The 21,519-nt window shown below is 33.8% G+C and overlaps 1 pseudogene; it reads right to left on the bottom strand.

Moving 5' to 3' along the window:
* Positions 1–1,786: 1,786 nt before the first annotated feature.
* LOC112934174 (cytoskeleton-associated protein 2-like pseudogene) lies at positions 1,787–7,480 on the bottom strand (annotated as a pseudogene).
* Between the last annotated feature and the right edge of the window lie 14,039 nt (positions 7,481–21,519).

The following is a 21,519-nucleotide window of genomic DNA, read 5'->3' on the forward strand; positions in this document are numbered from 1 at the left end:
TTCTTGTATACAGAAATTCCTTAGATCAAGGTGATGATTTTTCTTTTTGTCTCCTGATTTCTTTCTTAAATGAGCAAATAAGATTATTTACAGAAGGAAACCTTTATTTGTTAGACTTCTTTAGTCTAGCAATAAAAAAAGATAAAAAACAAGCCCACAAAATAAAATTTCTCTGACACTGCGTGTTCCTATTTACTCTTCAGGAAATCCAGTCTTCCTTAATTTCCTCCTACCTAATTTTGAGAGGTTCCTGGAAGTGTCGATGCTCCAAGAAGTTAGTTGTCACCATGACTACTGCATGATTTTTAGCATTTTGTCTTTCTTTTTTTTTTTTTGCTCTCTGAATATGCTAGTTATTGCTATCGCTAAAGTGTCAACTATGCCATCAGTACCCACCAGAGAGACAACTCCATCGGCGACCACCACAGATTTAAACATCTGCCGTGGGGCCTGACCTTGGTGCTAAGGTCTATACCAATTATTACTGACTGCTAATGTTGAGGACCTCATTGACTAGACCAGGAATGCTGCCAAATATGCCATCCTGTCTCCATCCATTAGCATAAATGTCATCTCTGATCCATGTTCTCAAATTTTTAAGATCTCACATTATGGAAAAACATCTATTTCCCTTCTCTGTCTATTCCTCATCCTCTCTGTCTCTGTATTTTTCACTGTCTTTTTTTTTAACAAAATTTATTTTGTTTTAGTTAATACAATATTTAAAAAGCTAAAAATTTAAAATTCAAAATACGTTGACTTTTTTAACAAAATTTATTTTGTTTTAGATAATACTTCAATATTAAAAAAGCTAAAAATTTAAAATTCAAAATACGTTGACTAGGTTTTTCTATATACTGTATTTATATAATGATTCTGATTTTGCCTTTCCAAGAGCAGTTGCCCAGGATGAAGGAAAGGCAGCCTGTAATAATCTCTGAGGCTTGTACTGTCTTCTCAGGCCAGGTGTCCATAGTAGAGCAAAGAATTGAAGTGAAGAAGTAAGTGTCCCCTCTTCTCCTTTCTCGTTTGCTTCCTTTTGTTTTAGGGAATGTATAATTATAAATATATAACAAATGCATAATTTGCATAATTTATAATTATAAATATAACAAATGCAAAATCAGAATTGGATATAAAAAGCTAGATGACTATCCCAATTCAGAACTGTGTTTCATTAGAGGAGCCCTAGCGTAGACAGCTCATGAATTGCCTCTCATCTACAGAGACACTGTGACAGAAGTCAAAGTCACATGTAAAAGTCATTTGCAATCTCTGAGTAAAGGCACAGCTAGCGTCAACTGGGTAAAATGAGGGCATTTGACCAGATGGTCTGTCACATGGCATCTAGTAGGGAAAGGCTAGCTTCTAAGCACAGTTCCTCCAGACTGGAAGGACTTGCCCTCTCTCTAAGGCAGATTCTGGAAGGAAAGTCTATGTACTGTGGCACCAAATTTCTGATATAAAAAAAGAACTATACTGAGAGTAAAGTAGATCAACAAAGTGAAAATTTTTGTCATACTTGTGGGATAAATTAATACTCAATAGTTTAAAGTTTATGTATGCTATAAAACTATGGCAAACTATAGTCTTAAATAAACCAAAGACAGTCTCATGGTGATATTAAATTTGAGTAAGCCCAATGAATTACTAAATTCTGAGAGCCCATAATCTGCCCATCCATTATATAGTTTTCCCCAGGTCACCTGGACAGGGGGATTTCTTATTTTATGGATGCTCTGAAACACCTTTAAAAAAGACACTGAGAAATTATGACTCAAGGATTTTAAGGCAAAGCCTTATTTTTACAGAATATAAAACACTCTGTTTCTCCCACTTCTAATAGTTCATTAAGAGAAGCCACTACTAAATCGTGTTCCTACAGCATTTTTGGAGAGCAGGGACACAATTTGCTCAGTCCTTTACCAACACCATATAAGAGTGATGAGCTTTAGGTCTTGGACTCTAGAGATTGGAATGATCTGTAACCTGATACCAGGGTGATTATCTTTTTCTGCCTTAGTTATTTGGGGTGTTGCTATAACCTGTTCTCTCTCTTTTAAAGACAACACTTTTCAAATTCTATCTTATTGTTCAGCTCTATTGATGCTAATACATTTCCACAACTAAAGAGTCAGAGGTAACAGAATCATCCTTCCGTGATTCTGTTTGGGTCTTGCAGAATATTAAGAACAACTTTTTTACAACTCTTGTATTGGTATTGCCCTGTTTCCAAGGGCCTCTTTGTACAGCCCAATAAAACCAAAGTGACTTGACTTGCCAACAACTTTGCTTTGGAGTTCCAGAATTTAGCAAACATCTTGGCCTCAGGAATACCGGACAATGTGGTAAATATTTCATTGGAAAGTACATACTCTTCAATGTGCTACAGACATTCTGTGAGTGTGTTGTTAATTTTATTGGACAGTTCAAGCAAGTGTACTTTCTTTTCTTCATTTTTTCCATTCTTTTCCAGAAAGAAATAAACATTTGCTTTATTATTTTTCCTTTTTTGTTTTAAATTCCACAGGAGGCCATTTATAGATTTTCCCCTTGGATTTCTACAAGTCTTCCAGTTGTTTCCTTCCATCTTCTGCTGTGATATTCTTAATATTTGGACTTAATATTTGGGACTCTACTTCCATTTATGATTGTGTTACCAGCTTGCTTTTGGGAGCTGTCTTCAACATGGAGTCCAAAGTTCATGCTTTTTGTGGATCGTTGTTACTGCATTTGTTCCCATTGTTTCCATTTGTTGTTGTGTTAGGGGTGCTTGAAATGACTGAATTAAAACTGCCAAAGGTCAAATTAGGCCTTTGGCTTATGGCTTTTGATTCTTGAAGTGCACATGATGTCCAAGATGTAAAACAAGATTGAGTGGATTTCTGATCTTGCTTTGTGTTTGGATGTCTGTTATAGCTTTTCAGAAACACACAGGGGTTTGTTTTACATTCTGCTCAGTAAGAGTGTATGACTATAATTTAGTTTCATTTGATTTTTCATATTTATCCTTATTAACCTTTATATCCTTTATGTCCTGACCACTGATTTCTTTGATGCTTAAGGCCTACTAAGGGTCTGAACATATTGAGAAGGAACTGCTTTTGGGAGTTTTTCTCCCGGTCTTGAAAGATTTGTTCCTCTAGAGAGTTGCTGTGACCACTAGTGGAATCCTAATTTGTGTTTCTCCAAGAAATTGTTTATTAGCTCTGTCTTTCAGAACAGCACTATTCTCCAGGGCCTGTTTATGAGCCAAACTGCTCTTGGTTTGATGATAAGAGTTAGTATTCAACTTACCTATTGTCCACAATTTAGGATTTGGCTTCCTTTCAGAGTCTGGTAAGATTTGGGTAAGTTCTCTTTGTTCATATAGTTTGGAAAGCTATCCAAGGATTCATTTTCAACATAGTTTTTGTCCACAAAGTCTGCACATTTAGCATTTCCTTGATCTGCTACCTGCTGCTTTGCAGTTTTCAATTTCTATATTTTAAGTAACCCCATGGTTTTTCTAGACAGTTTTCCAGTAGTGGATGATCCATCTTCATGCTGTTGTTGACTATTGCTAGAAGGCTTACAGTTTGATTTAAAAGAAAAAAGTATATCCTGAAGGCAGCCTTTTGCCCAAAAGCTTTGGTGGCTCCAACATTGGCCTCTGGGATCCTGTGATATAGGCAGGTCCAGGCTAGAGTTTAAAAATGATGGGTCCTATAGCTTTAATAGGCAAAGCAAAATGATTGGTAACATCATTTTTGGGTATAACAGTAGATTTAGGAGATGGAAGATTCAGGGACACCAGGATGACTCAGTTGGTTAGGTGTCCAACTCCTGATTTTGGCTTGGGTCATGATCTCATGGTTGTGGGCTCAAGCTCTGCACTGGGGGGTCCACTTTTAGTGGGGATTCTGCTTGGGATTCTCTCTCTCCCTCTTCTTCTGCTTCTCCCCTCTGTGCTCTCTCTCTCTCTCTTTCTAAAATAAATAAGTAAATCTCTTTTTTATTAAAAAGGTGGAGGATTCAGGCAACTACCCTTGGTTTTAGATAAGGCTTGATTTTTTGGTACTTAAGTTTTCCCTTGGCTGCTAAGTACTCCTGGAGCTTCCTCTGCCACTCTTCATCCTTGCCATGACTCCTCTGTGACAATTTTTCTTCCTATATTTTTAGTTGTCTTGTTTTTGTGTCTTAGGACACAGAGAAATGCAAGTGGAAAGTCAAAAGGGATATTTACCCCTTGGAAATTATCTTAGGGGAAGAAATATAGAAAAAAGTTAGTAAGTAGATAATCATTACCTATTAAGTGAATGAAGTGAGTAATGTGATAGAAAATAATAGGTATGGTGGACTGCTTTACATATGTTAGGGAAGCCTTTTTGGGGGATTATTTAACTTGAAACATAAAGAATAAGAAAAGTTAACCATGCAGAGCATTGAATATTCCATTTAAGGCAAGAGCAAATTTATATTCTTTAGGCAAGACAGAGCTAAGTATATTAAAGAACTGAAATGAAGCTAATTCATCATTTAATTTATATAACTTTTAATTATTTTTTTTCTTAGTATTCACTTATACATGTACATAGACCCTACTGTTTTCTAAAATGTTTTAAATATGCCTATATTAAAATGAATACAGTTTAGGCTCAATTGAAGTCATCTCTATAGGTCAAAATATGTGGGAGTTAAAAAGGCCAAGAAATCCCCAAAGCTGTGAAAACCTCAAAAATTAAAAAAAAAAAACAGATTAGGATTTTTAAATGAAACTATAAGAAATGAGGTTTCTGGTCCAGCAGGTAAGAAACTTGGAAGTTGTCACTTCATTCTAATAAGTAGGAAGCTGAACTACTAATAATTTTTCTTAGACCTGAAAGAGAGAAGTGATGCCACAGAGCAAGCCAATACCCCTCAAGCTGGAGAAACCAACAGACAAATACAAAGAATCTTAGTTCACTAGTCACTAGAGTAGGAACTCATGAGCAGAAATCATCACAGGGAAGCAAATCCTGCACTATAAATAATGAATTGCTGAAGGCTCTGGGTGAATAAGTCTGAGAGGTAAAAACTTCAGGGGGCTTAGAGTCCTAGGAGGGGCCCCATGCTTTTGTGAGTTTTATGACCTGGAGCTCTACCAGGTATTACAATAAGTATCAGAGAAAAATCTCTTCCTGCTTACTGCAGGGGGAGAGGAAAAGGAACCATTTTGAAATACACCAAAGCATTCTATTCTAATATATGCCCTAGGAGAAACTATTTAAGCAAAGCCTAAGCTTCTGTGTTTTATCAGAGCCTAAATAACCTGAGAGGAAGTGTGCTTGGCTCACTTAGTCAGAAGAGTGTGTTACTCTTATCTCAGGGTCATGAGTTTGAGCCCCACATTGGGTGTAGAGATTACTTAAATATTTTTAAAAATGACCTGATGAAAGAGAAATACCCAACTCTGGTCCTTTCTAGCCATCCTATACCACTAAACGGGTAAAAAGAAAAAAAAAATGGGGAAACACTTGTGAAGATTGCAGTCCAGAGGCTCACACCTTACCATCACGTTACTAAAGGCCTATTTACAGTTGTTTCATCATTTCAATTCAACCAAATATTTTTGGATTGGAGGCTTCAACACACCTCTATCAGAAATGGATAGATCAGGGAGAAAATAAGTAAGGACATAACTGAATTCAATATCATCATGAATCAACTGGATATAATGTATATCTCCATTGTACAATGTACTGATCCAACATCAGTAGAATACACATTCTTCTCAAGTTTCTCATGAAGCAATTTCTAAGATAGAACACATTCTGTATATGTGCTGCTGAAGTGAGCACGAAGATAGAACACATTCTGGGCCATAAAACACGTCTTAATAAATTTAAAATTATAGGAATTATGCAATGTCTATTCTCATATCCCAAGGGAATTAAACTAGAAACGAGTAACAAAAAGACAGCTGGAAAATTCCCAAATATGTGGAGATTAAACAACATACTTTTAAATAGCATATGGCTCAAAGAAGAAATCTCAAGAAAAATTAAAATATTTTGAACTAAATAAAAATTAAAACATACTTTATTAAAATTTGTGGGATGTGGCAAAAGTAGTACTTATAAGGAAAATTACAGCATTGTATGAATATATCAGGAAAGAAACAAGATGTAAAATTAATTATCTATGCTTTCACTTTATGAAAGATGAATAAATCCCAAGTAAAACAAAACAAAAGCAATAATAAAAACTGGAGCAAAAATCAATGAAATTGAAACAGCAGGTGAAGGGGTAAATATACTATGTATTTCTAGAGAATGGAATATTACTCAGTGCTAAAAAGAACTATGCTACTAAGCCAGGAAGCAACCTTAAATGTATATTACTAAGTGAAAAAGACCAATCTGAAAAGGCTACAAACTGCATGATTCTATTTGACATTCTAGTCCAGGCTAAAACTATGAGACAGTAAAAAGATCAGCAGTTGTCATGGGTTAGTTGGGGAGATAGGGGTGAATGAGTAGAGCACAGAATATTTTTAGGACGGCAAAACTATTCCATATGATACTTTATTAGTGGAAACATGCCCTTTACATCTGTATAAACCATAGAATGTAAACACTAAGGGTGAACCCTAATGTAAACTATGGACTTGGGGTGATAATGTTCAAATGTAGGCACATCAATTGTAACAAATGTACCAAACTGACAATATTGATGATGGAGGAGGCAGTGCGTGTGTAGGCCTGGAGGCATATGAGAAATATTTGTACCTTTGCTCAATTTTGCTGTGAACCTAAAAGCAGTTCTAAAAAATAAAATCTAATGAATTAAAGAACAAATAGAACTGTAAGTACTTATGTTTATTAGACATCAAACTAATTTAAGTAATCAAGATCAATGTATGACAACAAATCTGAAACACATTATGTTAATGAAAGAAATAGTCATACAAGACCACCTGCTGTATGATTCCATTTATATGAACTGTTTAGAATAGGGTGGTCGATGAAGATAGAAAGTCTATTAGTCATACTCAGGGGCTGGAGACAGGAGGGTAATGAGACATGGCTGTTAATGGATTTTTTTTTCATAATTAAAATCTTCTAAAACCAGATACCAATAATAATTGCATAGTTATTTGAATACACTTAAAAAAAACTGAAATGTACATTTTTAAAGAGACAAATTTTTATGGTACAAATGTAAATTATATCCCAATAAAGCTGTTATTTTAAAAGTTAGTAACATATAAATATCTTCAAACATTAGAATGTTGTTTTATAAGTGGATAAAATCAAATAGTAATAGAGTTACAAATTTTTCAGATAAAAACAATGGAATTTTCAAAAGGAACTCAAAAGAAGTCAGACTGTTTTTAGAGGGACTAAAGAGTAAAGAAGAATGTATGAAACAAATTATGATGTTTATTGTATAGATAAGTCACCAAAGCTAAGTAAGAGCCAGGACTTTTGCCAAGGTAACAAGGAGAATAGGTGGCCATGCTGGTACCTGAATTCAGGCCAGTTTTAGCCAATCTCAAAAATATATTTTTGCTCTTGAAGTTGTCCTAAAATTCTTGCATCTTAGCAAATAAATTTCTTTCTCATATTAAATCATATTTCTAGGACACAAATAAAGAATCTATAAGGTGTTAAATATTCATACTTTTAAAATATTTACACTTCTAAGATTTTTCCCTCAGGGCAAAAGAAAGTAAAAATGCATATTAAATACCCCAGATAGGTAAAATTTCAAAAACATCCAGAAAATGACTAATAAAAATGCTTTGTAAACAAACAGAATTCTAATCATTGTGACCACAGATTTGAAACTGCTCCTAAGAAACATTTGTCTGTATACATGGCATGAAAGCTGTTTTATTTATTTTGGGTACTGAATTCTGAAACATCTTTTTTGTTGGTATCTGTTTAGTATGAAAAATATCTTTTGGCATGAAAATAGGCCATTCATCAGTCCTGTCACAATTAAATGAAGGCAAGTCAATCTCCCTGGATAAAAATCCCAACTTAACAAAAAAGATGCTATATCAATTGTTATTAAAATATATATTTAATTAATTTATTAATTCTAAATGGTCCTCTAGTCTATGTTCTGTGTCAAGTACTTTAGTAAGTTTTAAGACTGTGATATAGACCAACAGAAGATATCTTTAAAGGTCTTCCTAGTTTAGTTGAAGAAACAAGCATGAAAATGAAAAAATTTGAAATACTTACAATTTTAAAGTTGATATAAGCATACGGTATAGAGATGGGACACACAAATCTATTGAGTGGATAAATGAATGGCGGTGTTGAAATAAAATTTATCAATTAAACAGCTAAGAATTTCTTTTTTCAAAATAAAAAATTTGTGAAGATCATTGAAACTGCAACTGTTCCAGTGTCAAGTAAAAAGTAATCCCCAATACATGAAAAGGAACTCACCACTACTTATCATCAGGAAAATGCAAATCAGAACCACAGTGAGTAATCACTTCACTCCTATTAAATGACTACCATTAAAAAGATAAGAAGTGACAAGTGTTGACAAGGATGTGCAAGAGAGGGAACATTTGTACTGTGCTGTTGGTGGGAATGTAAACTGATGCAGCCAGTATGGAATACGGTGTGAGGGTTCCTCAAAAAAATTAAAAGTAGAACTACTCTATGACCAGCAATTCCACTTCTAGATATTTATCCAAAGGAAATGAAAACACCATGTCAAAGAGATATCTGCACTCCCCATGTTCATAGCAGGACTATTTACCATAGCCAAGTTAGAGAAACAACTTAAGTGTCCACTGATAAATGGACATGTAAAGAAAAAAATATGAAATATTTAGAAATATAATAGAAATAGAAATACAAGAATATCATAAAAATAGAAGGAAATCTGCCATTTCTAGCATGAATGGATCTTGAGGGCATTATACTAAGTGAAATAAGTGAGACAGAGAAAGACTAATACTGTCTGATCTCTTTAGGAAACTAAAAACAAAACAAAACTCATAGATACAGAGAATAGATTGGTGGTTGCCAGGAGTTAGGGTTAGGGGATGGGCAAAATATGAATAGGTGGTCAAAAAGTACAAACTTCCAGTTATAAATGAGTCCTGTGAATGTATTGTAGAATGTGGTTACTAAAAGAAAAAAATCAGCAACCCTCCACTAAGCCTAACTTCCATGCTTAGAGAAAAAGAAATGAGTGTAGTTTTAGACAAATTAGACACAAAATTATACATAAATTTAACGAATCACATTATCCCCCAACTAGATCATGTACCATATACAAAACAGAACATTTAAGAGTATGAGATTCATTTAAGTGTTTGTAATGCAAAGTATCATAATTTTTCTGATATTATAGTACTTTTCAATTAATATACTGATTAATACCTTTGAGGACATTAGCATCTGGAACATTCTATTATAAGACAAATAAAAGGATGAATAGGGGCACCTGGGCAGCTCAGTCGGTTAAATCCACCCCTTGAATTCAGCTCAAGTCATGATCTCAAGCTCATGGGATCTTGCCCAAAGTCAGGTTCCACATTGGGCATACAGTCTGCTTAAGATTCTTTCTCTCCCTCTCTCTCCTTCTGCCCTTCTCTCCACTCTGCACATGTTCATTCTCTCTCCCTAAAAAAAAAAAAAAAGAAGAAGAAGAAGAAGAAGGAAAGAAAGAAAGAAGAAAAAAGAAGAGAAAGAAAACAACTATACTAATTTGTAATCTGACTAGGGAAAATCTTTTATAATAAAATATGATTAAATGCTTTGGAAGCAAATTTATGTAATTCATAGAAAAATCAGTTCAAAAGAAAATATACAATGTACATAATTTATTCAGATAGACTTTAAATAGTATCTTTAGATAAGATACTTCTGTGTTTTATGTTAGTATTACACAGATAAAAAACATAATATTCTGAGGATAATTTTGATAATAGGAGCAAAAAAGTTAAATATGTAATAGATGTTCTTTAACTTCAAAAATGAAAGAACACATTACATCAATTAATAATTTTATTTTTTTATAGCTCTTCTTTATTTTCCTAAACACTACACAGAATGAGGCTAAGTCATTATTTACAAATCAAAATTTCTGATGGTAACCCATAAAACAAAATGTATTGTTTATTAGTCATAGAATTCATCTCATAATATTGCCTATCTAACATAATAAATCTTAAATTTTTAAATAGCAATAAATATGAGGGAACAAAATTCTGACAAAATTGTACATATAGTAAAAACTACTTTGATTCATGTAAGCACTTTTTACATAATTCAAAGAATATGAGAAAAACTCTTGTGTTGGTAGCCCACAGAAAACCTGGCCTAAAAATGTTTAATTCAGTTATAATTTGCCAAGACCATCTCCCAAACAGTGTGTGCCAAGGTTTCTAAGCCTTAGTCATTATGGAAAAACTTGCCAAATTATTTATTTCTCTACCTTGTGCACATCAAATATAATTCCATAAAAAAATACATAAATTAGGGAAGCATTAAGTGCATTTTTTCCCATTTATATGTCGCCATTTCCCTCTCTCCACTTAAACCTAAATATATTTATCTTAGTGAAGTGGTTCAAGACAGGTATCCCCAAAATATACTGCTTTAGCATAATGATTATTTTGAGATTAAAGCAATCAAGACCCAGCAGATTCAGGAAAAGCTCTTTGCCTCCCTCAATTGCCTAAAAGGATTTAGATAGAGGACCTGCTCTGGGAAGAGAGCTAGAACCATAGATAGATAGCTACCTTAGGATATAAATTAGACACAGCAGGCAAGGAGGAACCAAGCAAGGCCAGTTTGATCCAAGTCCTCTGTCTCATGGTTTCTGAGTAGCCCAGCAAACATTTGTGTACTAAACATTTACACTTTTTCATTCTTGCTGAGGATTGCATTCCTTTGTTTTGAAGACCCAGATCCCTACCTCCTGCTTAGTTTAGAATGACATATATATCTCGTTTTGCCTGGCTTTGGAATTTCCATTACTATGTAGATTCCCATATGCTATTAAATTTTATTTTCTCCTGTTAATCTGTCTTATGTCAACTTGGGTCTTAGTCCAGCTAGAAGCACCGTGAAGGGGACAGGAATTTTCCCTCCTTGACATTATATAAATAGACCACACGAAATATTCTTATTTCTATGAGCTTTCTAAGTTTTGAGTTTAATATGAGTCATTTCATTATTCCAAATGCTTTACTACAACTACAAAAGTCTGCAAAGCACTGTAGAATAATAATGGCTTAATTTCTGAATATTATTAAAATGCTGTAATGCTTTAACATTTACCATAATATTTGGGCAGTATGTTTGACAATATTTATTGCATTCAAATTTTATACACTCATACTATTTTTATTTTTGAAATTTAGAAATTTTATCAAATTTGACAAACTCCATTAGTAATCATGTTTTATTTCTTAAATTTGTTAATTTGTTAAACTTGATTATGTTAGCATATTTTCTTTTTTTAAGTATATTTTCTTGTATCAAAAGATTCTTGTCTTCTTGCTACAAACTCCACTTAGTTACAGAGTACTTTTTCCCCCTTAGCTAAATTGCTGGATTCTTCTTTTTTTCTAATTGTTAATTTAGATTTTTGCATTAAAATCTAGCTGAAGGCTTGTGGTATTTTTCTTGATTTTAAATTTGTCAATTACTCGTTAACTTATTTTTCTTTTTTTTAATTTTTAAAATTTATTTTATGATAGTCACAGAGAGAGAGAGAATGGCAGAGACATAGGCAGAGGGAGAAGCAGGCTCCATGCACCGGGAGCCCGACGTGGGATTCGATCCCGGGTCTCCAGGATCGCGCCCTGGGCCAAAGGCAGGCGCCAAACCACTGCGCCACCCAGGGATCCCTCGTTAACTTAAATTATGCTTAGCTTTTTTTTTTCTTTCCCAACCTGCTTAAAGCTCAGTGAGTCTCATCAATCTGATAATTTAGTTCTTTATTCAACTCATTAAGATATTTCTTTATATATTTGTTGCTATCTCTTAAGCTCTATCATTTTTTTATTAAGGAATTCCAATCTTTTTTGTTATTTTTATTGTATCTACTCTCTAAATGGCGTGTTGCTTGAAGTTTTTTTTTTCCCCACCATAACTTGTGTAGCTTTATATCTTCACTCTGTCCTTTGAGACATTTCTTCTGCTAGATTTTCTAAATCTGTGAGTGGGTTCATACTATCTTTCAGTTTACTTACTAAAGTATTTACTTGGGAAGTCCTGTTAGCTTAGCTCCAGAAAGCATTTGTGATTGGGATTCACTTGAGTTTTCCTAAAGGTTTTTGTTAATTGTTCAAGTGGCTTTTGGTGTCTTGCAGCAACTTTATTTTGTTGGCATGAAATGTGTTTGTGCTTCCTTTCTCTGGCTGTTAGAATCTCTTAGATGATTTGTTATTTTCTCTATCAGCCTTTAGATCTGTTGGTAGGAGTAAACAAGTGGGGGCAGCTTGGTTAGTTTTTACAACCCTGAGCTAGTGGTACAGGGGTAGAAAGGCTGCCAGTCCCCTGCTGAGTAGCAGGATGAAGCCTTTGCTGTTCCCAAGTCTCCAGGCATATTCCCAATTTCAAGAGAAGACATAGTCCAGTTCTTTCTTTATTTCTAAGGTGACACACATTGGATAAACTTTCACCGATGTCAAATTTTCCTCTAGGCATCTCTGTGTGCCAGGTTTTTGCCGAGAATGTGGTGATTCTATCCTAGCCCAAGGAAGAAAGAATCCTCATTCATTTTTTTCTGTCAAGATGTCCTTCAAGCCTAATGCTTCTCCTGTTCCCATCAGTGGAATGATTTCAACAGCACACTGACTTGGAAAAGAAAGTAGGCAGGAGTTTGGAGAAAAGGTATAGAGAGTCCCATGTATTAGCTTGGCAGGTCTGCCATTTAAGAAGTACCACAAATGGGGTTGCTTAAACAACAGGAATGCATTGTTTCACAGGTATGGAGGCTAGGAGTCCAAAATTAAGGTTTTAGCAGTTGTTTCTCTCTGAAGGCTATGAAAGAAAGACCTGCTCCAGGCCCCTCTCCTTAACTGGTAGATGGACATCTTCCTTCTGTGCCTCTTTCATCTTCTTTCTATGAATATCTATACGTCCAAATTGCTCTTTTGATAAGGATACTAGTCATACTGCGTTAGGACCCCTCCTAATGATTTGTCTTAACTTGATCATCTCTATAATGATTCTAAATCCAAATAAGGTCACACTTTGAGGTACAGAAGATTCGAACTCCAAACATACCTCCATTCAGGGGATATGATTCAACTCACAACAGCCATATTTAGGTTGTTTATCCATGATACTTTATTGAATATATTAACTACGCCTAAATTGGTCCTGATCCCACATATCATAAATATAGGCAAATTGCAATATAGAATCTGGAGGGAGCTAGAATAATAAAAAGATTCTCATCCAGATGACCTGAAGGGATCATGAAAACCAAGAAAGCACTAAAATAAGCAACCCTAGAATTTCACATGTACATCCCACACATTACCAGCTGAAAATGAAGGAGAGTTTTTTAAATCTCAAAAGTAATATTGCTACTACAAAAGTTTTTAATTTTATCTATAGTCCACTCTTTGAGTAATTTCTTTGCATTTTTCACCCGAGTGAAAGGTAAAGCATAAAATATAGCCTTTCCAATACATTTGAAAAAAGAAAAGAAAAAGAACTACCTGGTTTAAAAGTCGTCATCATTTAAGTGTCAAGTGGGAGCTCTCTAGTAAAACAACTCAGTCTGCATTTCATTTAAGTTTAGTAAAAAGTGGAGGGAAGAAAATTGAAGAGAAAAGAAAAGCTTTAGTTTGAAAATTCAAAAGTAAAAGAATTAATAAATCACATTAAATGTGATTTTTTGTTAAATAGGATAAACAGTCTATACCTAACTAAATGGACTCTTTAAATATCTTTAAATATGAGACTGAAAAGAATTTTTGGAGGATTTTGTAATTTAAAAGGGGAGAAAAGGCAATTTTCTATTGCAATCAAATGCACACCAATTGGGCTGACAGCCATTATATTAATAGGTCTTATATCATGTATATTTTCATTAGCTTTATATAAGTTCTATGTTGATCCCACATTCCCGGAACAATTGGAATTATTGATTAAACTTAACTTCATCAATCTGTTGGCTCTAAAATTTTGCCTCATAATTTAATTTGAAATCCTTACCTACAAAGTGTCATATCTTAAATTGCATAAATGACCTATTTCTTTTTTCTTTTTAAATTCCTGTTCATGAAATCTTTCCATGTTTGTTTTCTTTTGGGTTGTCAGTCTTTATTCTTGATTTTTTAAGAAATACTCTGCTAACCAATGCTTCAACTATTATATTATTATATTACAAGGAAGTATTCTGCTTATAAATACTGTATTATAATAACATATTAATTATATTATTATTAAATTTATCAAGTATTAAATTAAAAAATTGGCTTTTGTGGTCACCTATATTATGTTTGTTTTCTACTGTATTTTTGCTTACATTTATTTCTTCTTTCTACATTTATGAGCATCCAGTTGTTTATTCCAACATCCAAAGAGGTATCACATAATAATTTTTGCCTGTATTTTATGATCATTTAAGGCCACACATTTCTAGTTAATCACCTTTTCATCTACTTTTAATATCTATTTTTATTATCTTTATTTTTTATTTGCCATATATATTGATATATACTTATACATTTGTTGCACCAACAAGTTTCTTTTTTTTAAAAAAAGATTTATTTATTTATTTTAGAGAGAGAGAGAGAGAGATAGAGAGAGAGAGCACAGGGTGGGGGCAGAAGTAGAGGGAGAGAGAAAATCTAAGCAGATGCCGCCCTGAGCACAGAGCCCTACACAGAGCTCAAACCCATGACTCTGAAATCAAGAACTGAGCCAAAACCAAGTCGGATGCTTAACAGACTGAGCCACCCAGGTGCCCCCCTCCACCACAAGTTTCGTAATGCAGTAATTTTAATTTGATTAATTTTCAGTCATAAAGCATTCTAAGAAATTATAGTACTTCTTTAAATTAGTTAAAATTTATAGCACACACTATTATGTTCAATTTTTACAGATATTCAACACATTCCTAAACAGAATAATTATGATAAAACTTGAGGATGTAGCATTGTACATTCATTAGATAAAATTTGTTAGCTATGTTTGTATGTTCATATAACACACTATAATATATATAAAACATAACACCAAATATATTTTTTTCAAGATTCATATCCTGATTTTTTATAAGCTTGATATGACAGCTATTGAATAGTATATTAACACACCTTTTTTATGCATTACATGTTTTTTTTTTTTAAGATTTTATTTATTTATTCATGAGAAACAGAGAGGGAGAGAGAGAGAGAGAGAGGCAGAGACACAGGCAGAGGGAGAGCAGGCTCCATGCAGGGAGCCTGACGTGGGACTCAATCCTGGGTCTCCAGGATCACGCCTTGGGCTGAAGGCAGCGCTAAACCACTGAGCCACCTGGGCTGCTCTGCATTACATGTTTTAAAGCTATGTTATTAAGTGCATACATATTTAGAAGCCTCATATATTTCTGGTTAAACTTTTTTCATTATATAAAAATTCTTTTTTTGTGCAAATATGCAATTTTCTCCAATTTTGTTTAATATTAGTGTGGCTATACTGGCTTTTATTTATTTATTTATTGGTTAACAGTAACTGATGTACCTCCCCCACCTTTTACTTTTTTATCTTTCCAGATATCCTTTAGTTTACTTCTGATTCTTACAAACTGCATATAGCTGTTAGTCCTTATTTTCATTTTTAAAAATAATCTATCTTTTCTTTGTAGAGGATTTTGAGAACTTGTCTTTGACATCAGGCAGTTGTATTGACAAAAGTTTTCTCATTGGCCAAACTCTACTCAGCTTCCCTGCCCTTTACTCCAAGTAGGCCTGACTGTTGGACTTTTGAGTTTATCTCTGCTTTGCCCAATTTTAACAAGAATTCTGCTAACTCCTTTTAATCAGAACCCCACAACCTCAATAACTGGTGACTGATCATGTTTCTTATCCTCCACCAAGTCCCAGGTTGGGTGGCTAGTCTACAGCAAAAATCCTCTTAGGTCAGTTTAGCCAGAAACCCGCCCCCTCTTGCCCCTGTTTTACCTCAGTAACTTCTATTGACTGACCTGCACCCTGCTCCTTGGTTATTAATTTCTACTTGCCCAGGTGATATTGGAGTTGAGCCTAATATCTCTCCCCCACTACAAAACTCCATCTCAGTGGACATGTTTGTATGGTGATCATCCCCCATCTCCTTGAATAAAGCCTTTCTCACCATGGGTTGTCATTGAATGCTTTGAGTCTAGTTGTAGTTGTCTGTCCACTTGCCTTCCTGGGACACTTTGCACTCCTAAAATCTAAGAACCATGTCTTTAATCATTTTGATAAAAATCTCAGTTATTATTTCTTCATATTTTACTTATCCCCATTTAATTTATACTTTTTTTGAGGGGAGTAGGAGAAATACAAATCCAATGTTTGCTGGAAATTGTGAATCTCTTTTCCATGTTCTTAAAACTGTTTTGAATACCTTTCACTCTGTTGGCTCACATTATATAATTTTTCAGAGCTATCTTCCAACCCACTGATTCTCTTTCAGCATATTTAATCTGCTGCTTCAACTACTCAATACATTTTAATTTTAGCTTTTATAATTTTTTTTAAAGATTTTATTTATTTGTTCATGAGAGACACAGAGAGAGATAGGCAGAGACACAGGCAGAGGGAGAAACAGGCTCTATGCAGGGAGCCCGATAAGGAACTCCATCCTAGGACTCCAGGATAACACCCTGAGCCGAAGGCAGACGCTCAACCACTGAGTCACTCAGGCATCCTGAGCTTTTATAATTTTTATTCTAGCTACCCCTTTGGTTATTTTTCAGATCCACCTGGCCAGTTCGTCGTGCTAGCCATATTTTTATTCTTTTCACGTAATCAGCACGCTTTATATTCTCTAGTCTACAGTCTTTGCTCAACATCTATAGTCTTTGCTCTTCTATGTCTTTTTTAACTGCTTTGCTGACTCTAACTCATGGTGGCCTGTCTATTCATGCATTTTGTTTTTTTGATATTGACCATATGTTCTTTGGAACTTTATCTATGGGAATTCTTTCAAACTTGATCTTAAAATATATTCCTCCAGGGAGTATCTATAGTTGTTTCTGCCACATTTCTAAAACTTTACAATCACAGCACCAGTTAAATACATATTTGTAACTTGGCATTTATGTGCCCTTAGGTGGTGTTAATTCTAGCTCAAAGACTGTTAGTTTGTTTTGGCAAATAATCTTCAGTGAGATTTTTCTGCCTCCATTAAGAGTTAAAGCTGAGACAGACAAGTTTCCTTCTCAGAATCCTTTGGAATGTCGATAGTTTTCCCATCCTGGGCCCCTTCTCTGCACAAGAGCACACAGTGTGGGCACTTCCCAGGTAAGGGACGCAGACAGGGACAGATGTGACCGCAGAGGCTGCATGTGGGAGCCCGAATCCCTCCGGCCAGAGGGCAGCAGGGCGTCTAGCCAGGACTGCCAGCCCCTAAGCGATGGTTCATTCTTGTTCTCTGCACAGAACCCAGTTCTCCAGATGCTGATAAGCTGTTTACAAAGTGGTATTTGTAACGAACTGATTTTTGCAATAAAATAAGTGCTGCGGGAAAAAAAGATTATTAAATCTTGGGATTTTTGGTTTAAAAGTCGTAAGTCTTTTAGACCTTTGTTTGAGCTATAGTTCTTGTCTCCAAGTCAGGGAATATCTGGTAAAAACCGAAACTGTAGTCCAAGAGGGATCAATGGTTATGGTTGGAATTCGTGCAGCATTAGTCCTTCCTTGCTTTTTTAGCTTCTTGCTTTTTCATTGGTTTGGGCTGATTTCTGTGCAATCTCAGCTAAGCATTTAGGCTTTTTAAGCAAATATTTTCCTAGTACTTTAGGTATTTATGAAATAATATACACACAAAATATATACATAGATATCTATTCTGTCAAAAATACCTGTAATAAATTGTTTAGGAAATCTTAAAGAAATTTGGAAGAAAGTTGGGAGCAATAGTATTCTTATAAAATGCATATAAATTTTCATAAATTAGAAATTAATAGTTAAAATCATATAGTATTTATTAGCTATATAAATTGATGGATTATAATTGTTTCTATAGAGGTAAATTATTAATTATAGCATATCATTACATATTCTGATAACAGTTTATGCAGTCTAATTGTTACTTAGTTAATATTTCACAATAGGTAAGTTCTTAATGTCCTTGACAAAGCTCTTGGAGATTAATATATCTATCATTAATTTATTATCTTAAAAGTAGTAAAGTTGTAATATTTAGCTTTCAAATATCAAGTGGTTAGCTATTGTCTAATAATTAAAGTTCAGTAGTAGTTCACATACTGTGTCTAACCTTTTAGTTAATGAAATAAATAATAATTATCTTAGAAATAAATGAGTATGTAAGTGGATTGCTAAACTTCTCAGGGTGTATTTTTTTTTTTTTTTCCTAGCCTGGAAATTTAACAATATATGTCCGTATTCATCATTCTCAAATTAAGTCAGACTTTTGAAGAAAATTCTTTATTGAATTTCTTATAAAGTGGTATTTTACCCATTTTGAGAAATAAGGTATTGCTATAATCTCCAATCTGTAGTTCACTGCCACAAGCAATTCAGTGTATGATGACATGTATATGACACTGAGAAAGAAAATTATGCTCATAAGCCACCTCAGATCAAAAATGAAAAGGATGCCAGTTAAAGTTGTGATGTTTTATGTTTTATTTGTTTGAAAGTTTATATATTTCAATATAAAAGAGCCTGTGATGGAAAAATCTACACAATGAAAAAAAAAAAAAAAAAAGAAAAATCTACACAATGAGAAAATCTCTTCAGGAACATAAATATGAGATGGGAGTTTTATTGATTGGTTCATTAATGAGTGGATGGAGGTATCTCTTGACATTATAACCATGTTTACATATTATTAATCATCCAGAATATTTACGACAATTTTTAACTTTGTGCATTATTTAACCCAGTATCTATGACCCTCTCTGCTGAATGTCAAGCTTCTTTTTCACAACTTTCCTTCAGTCACTCCCCTTTTTTATACATCAATAATGTAAATTGTGATATTAGAAAAGCTGCTTAAAAGTTTTGGACCTCAATTTCTTTACCATTAAAACATGGATCAGATTATGTACACCTTAGGGTCTTAAAAGCAGAAATTAAGATAATAGGCAAAGTATCCAATACAGTCATTAACTATGCAAATATAATAATAATATTCACCCACTTTTTTCTGCTTCTATGTCTTTGAAGATTTTTGCCCTCCTCTTACAAAGATTTTTTTAAATATAATTTCCACAAAAAATCTAAAAATGAACTGTGAACTAGTTTCAAAGTTTTATTAAATATCCCCTACTTTTTGAAAATTTTCTAATGTTCTCAGCTTTCCATTTTAAAATACTTCAATTAAATTTCCATAGAATTTCTCTTTGCATCCTTCAATACTTGAAGGACAATGAATATTCACATATATGAGAGACAATGAATATTCACATATATCTTACATATTATACAGATTTCAGTTTCTCTGGGACAAGATGTGTTTTCATTCACATGTATATCTCAGGAAATACCTAAGATGATGCATATTATAAACTCTATATTTGTTGGTAAATAGATTGTTTAAAAGAAGTGGAGGTACTTTTACAAGTTGTGCCTACTTAATACCAAGTATTCAGGGAAAGAATGAAATATTCAGTGAACTAACTACTTCAAATATCCCACTATTTAAAGTCATCTAGAGAATTATGGCAAATTACCACTACAATTTCGAGAAAAAGATGACAGTCTGGGGAACTCCTGGGTGTCTCAGCAGTTGAGTGTCTGCCTTCGGTTCAGGGCGTGATCCCAGAGTCCCAGGATTGAGTCCCACATCGGGCTTCCTGTGAGGAGCCTGCTTCTCCCTCTGCCTGTGTCTCTGCCTCTCTCTCTCTCCATGTCTCTCATGAATAAATACATAAAATCTTAAAAAAAAAAAGATGACGGTCAGAGTGCTAAAATAGTAAAAATGACAATACTGGATAATACTAATCTTACTTATAAAGAAGGCACTCTCAGAGTGAACTGAGGGCATACATATAAACTTGAAGGTTGTTTAGATGGCAAAGGAATATATTTGGTCTGGAAAGAACATTATAATGTTGATATCCTAAATAATTTTGAAGAAATAATGGGTTAGAAGAGATTAATAAGAATGGATTCTAGAAAAGGGAGAACCAAGAGCAGAGAATGTTTATGCATTCATTCATTTATTCAGCAGTTATATCCTGGTCTCCTACTATGTGCCAGGCACTGTGCTAGCAGGAAGAAAAGAGAGAGAGAGAGAGAGAGAGAGAGAGAGACTGTCAATTAAAGCTGAAAAAAAGACTAGACATAAGAAGTCCAAGAGGAAGGGTGTCTGGAGTAGAGAAATCATGAGATAAAAACGGCTTATGTTATTCATGCATAGTGAGGAAAAGGGAGAATAGTAAAAAATGAAGTTGAAGAGCTTGCTGATAGAAAATCATTCAGAGTGTTTTCATCTGTGAAGAGTACTATGGATTTTAACCTATTGCAATAGAAAGGCATTAAAGGGTTTTATGAATAGAAGTGGCATCTTCTGATTTCCTAAAATAAACAATCAAAAGAAACAAACAAAAACCCCTTAATATTCACACGGGAGGATTAATTAAGGGGAATAACAGAGCAAGCAGGAGAAACAATTTGGAGGCTGTTATTGAAACTTTTGTGAGAAATGTTGTATTCTGGACAAGAAATTGGAGATAAATTATTAGATATTTTTACCACTATTCTAAAAAAAAAAGCACCTGATCAGCTAACATATCATTATTATTGTAGCTTGTTTAGTGGTAGGTAGATCCCTATACAAAAGATAAATTCACTAGATTCACATACTTGGTGACATTGTCTACTTCTGCAATAAGATTAATTCTCCTCTCTGATTTGTATTGAACAAGCAAATTTCTGATTGACTACTAAATTAAATCTTTCTTTCAACTTTCTCAAAGTGTTATATATATTCATATTCAAAAATATAAATATTCTAATTATTCTAAAAATAACATTAGTTTTTGTAACTTTTTAAACTGGCATTTTGACTTATACATAAGTTTTTGATGTGATGATTAAAATGACCAAATACTACTGAATCTGATCAACTTTTAGTAAACTATTTCTAACCCCATATGATATTGACTTCAAAAAGTAAATAAGTCTTTCACTAAATTGCAAATCATTTTATCAATATATACAAAATATTATATGTTTTAGAACATAGATATTAACAACTAAGATAGAAAAAAAACTTTATCACTAGATTGAAATTGATTTATTTATCTATAGGTTAGTCAATATGCATTTGGCTTGAGACAATAGTAGAAATATTAAAAATAGAGCAGGGGGAGTAGACAAAATGCTAGACATTGAGC

The sequence above is a fragment of the Vulpes vulpes genome, chromosome 9, assembly GCF_048418805.1.
Source record: "Vulpes vulpes isolate BD-2025 chromosome 9, VulVul3, whole genome shotgun sequence".
Lineage (NCBI taxonomy): Eukaryota > Metazoa > Chordata > Mammalia > Carnivora > Canidae > Vulpes > Vulpes vulpes.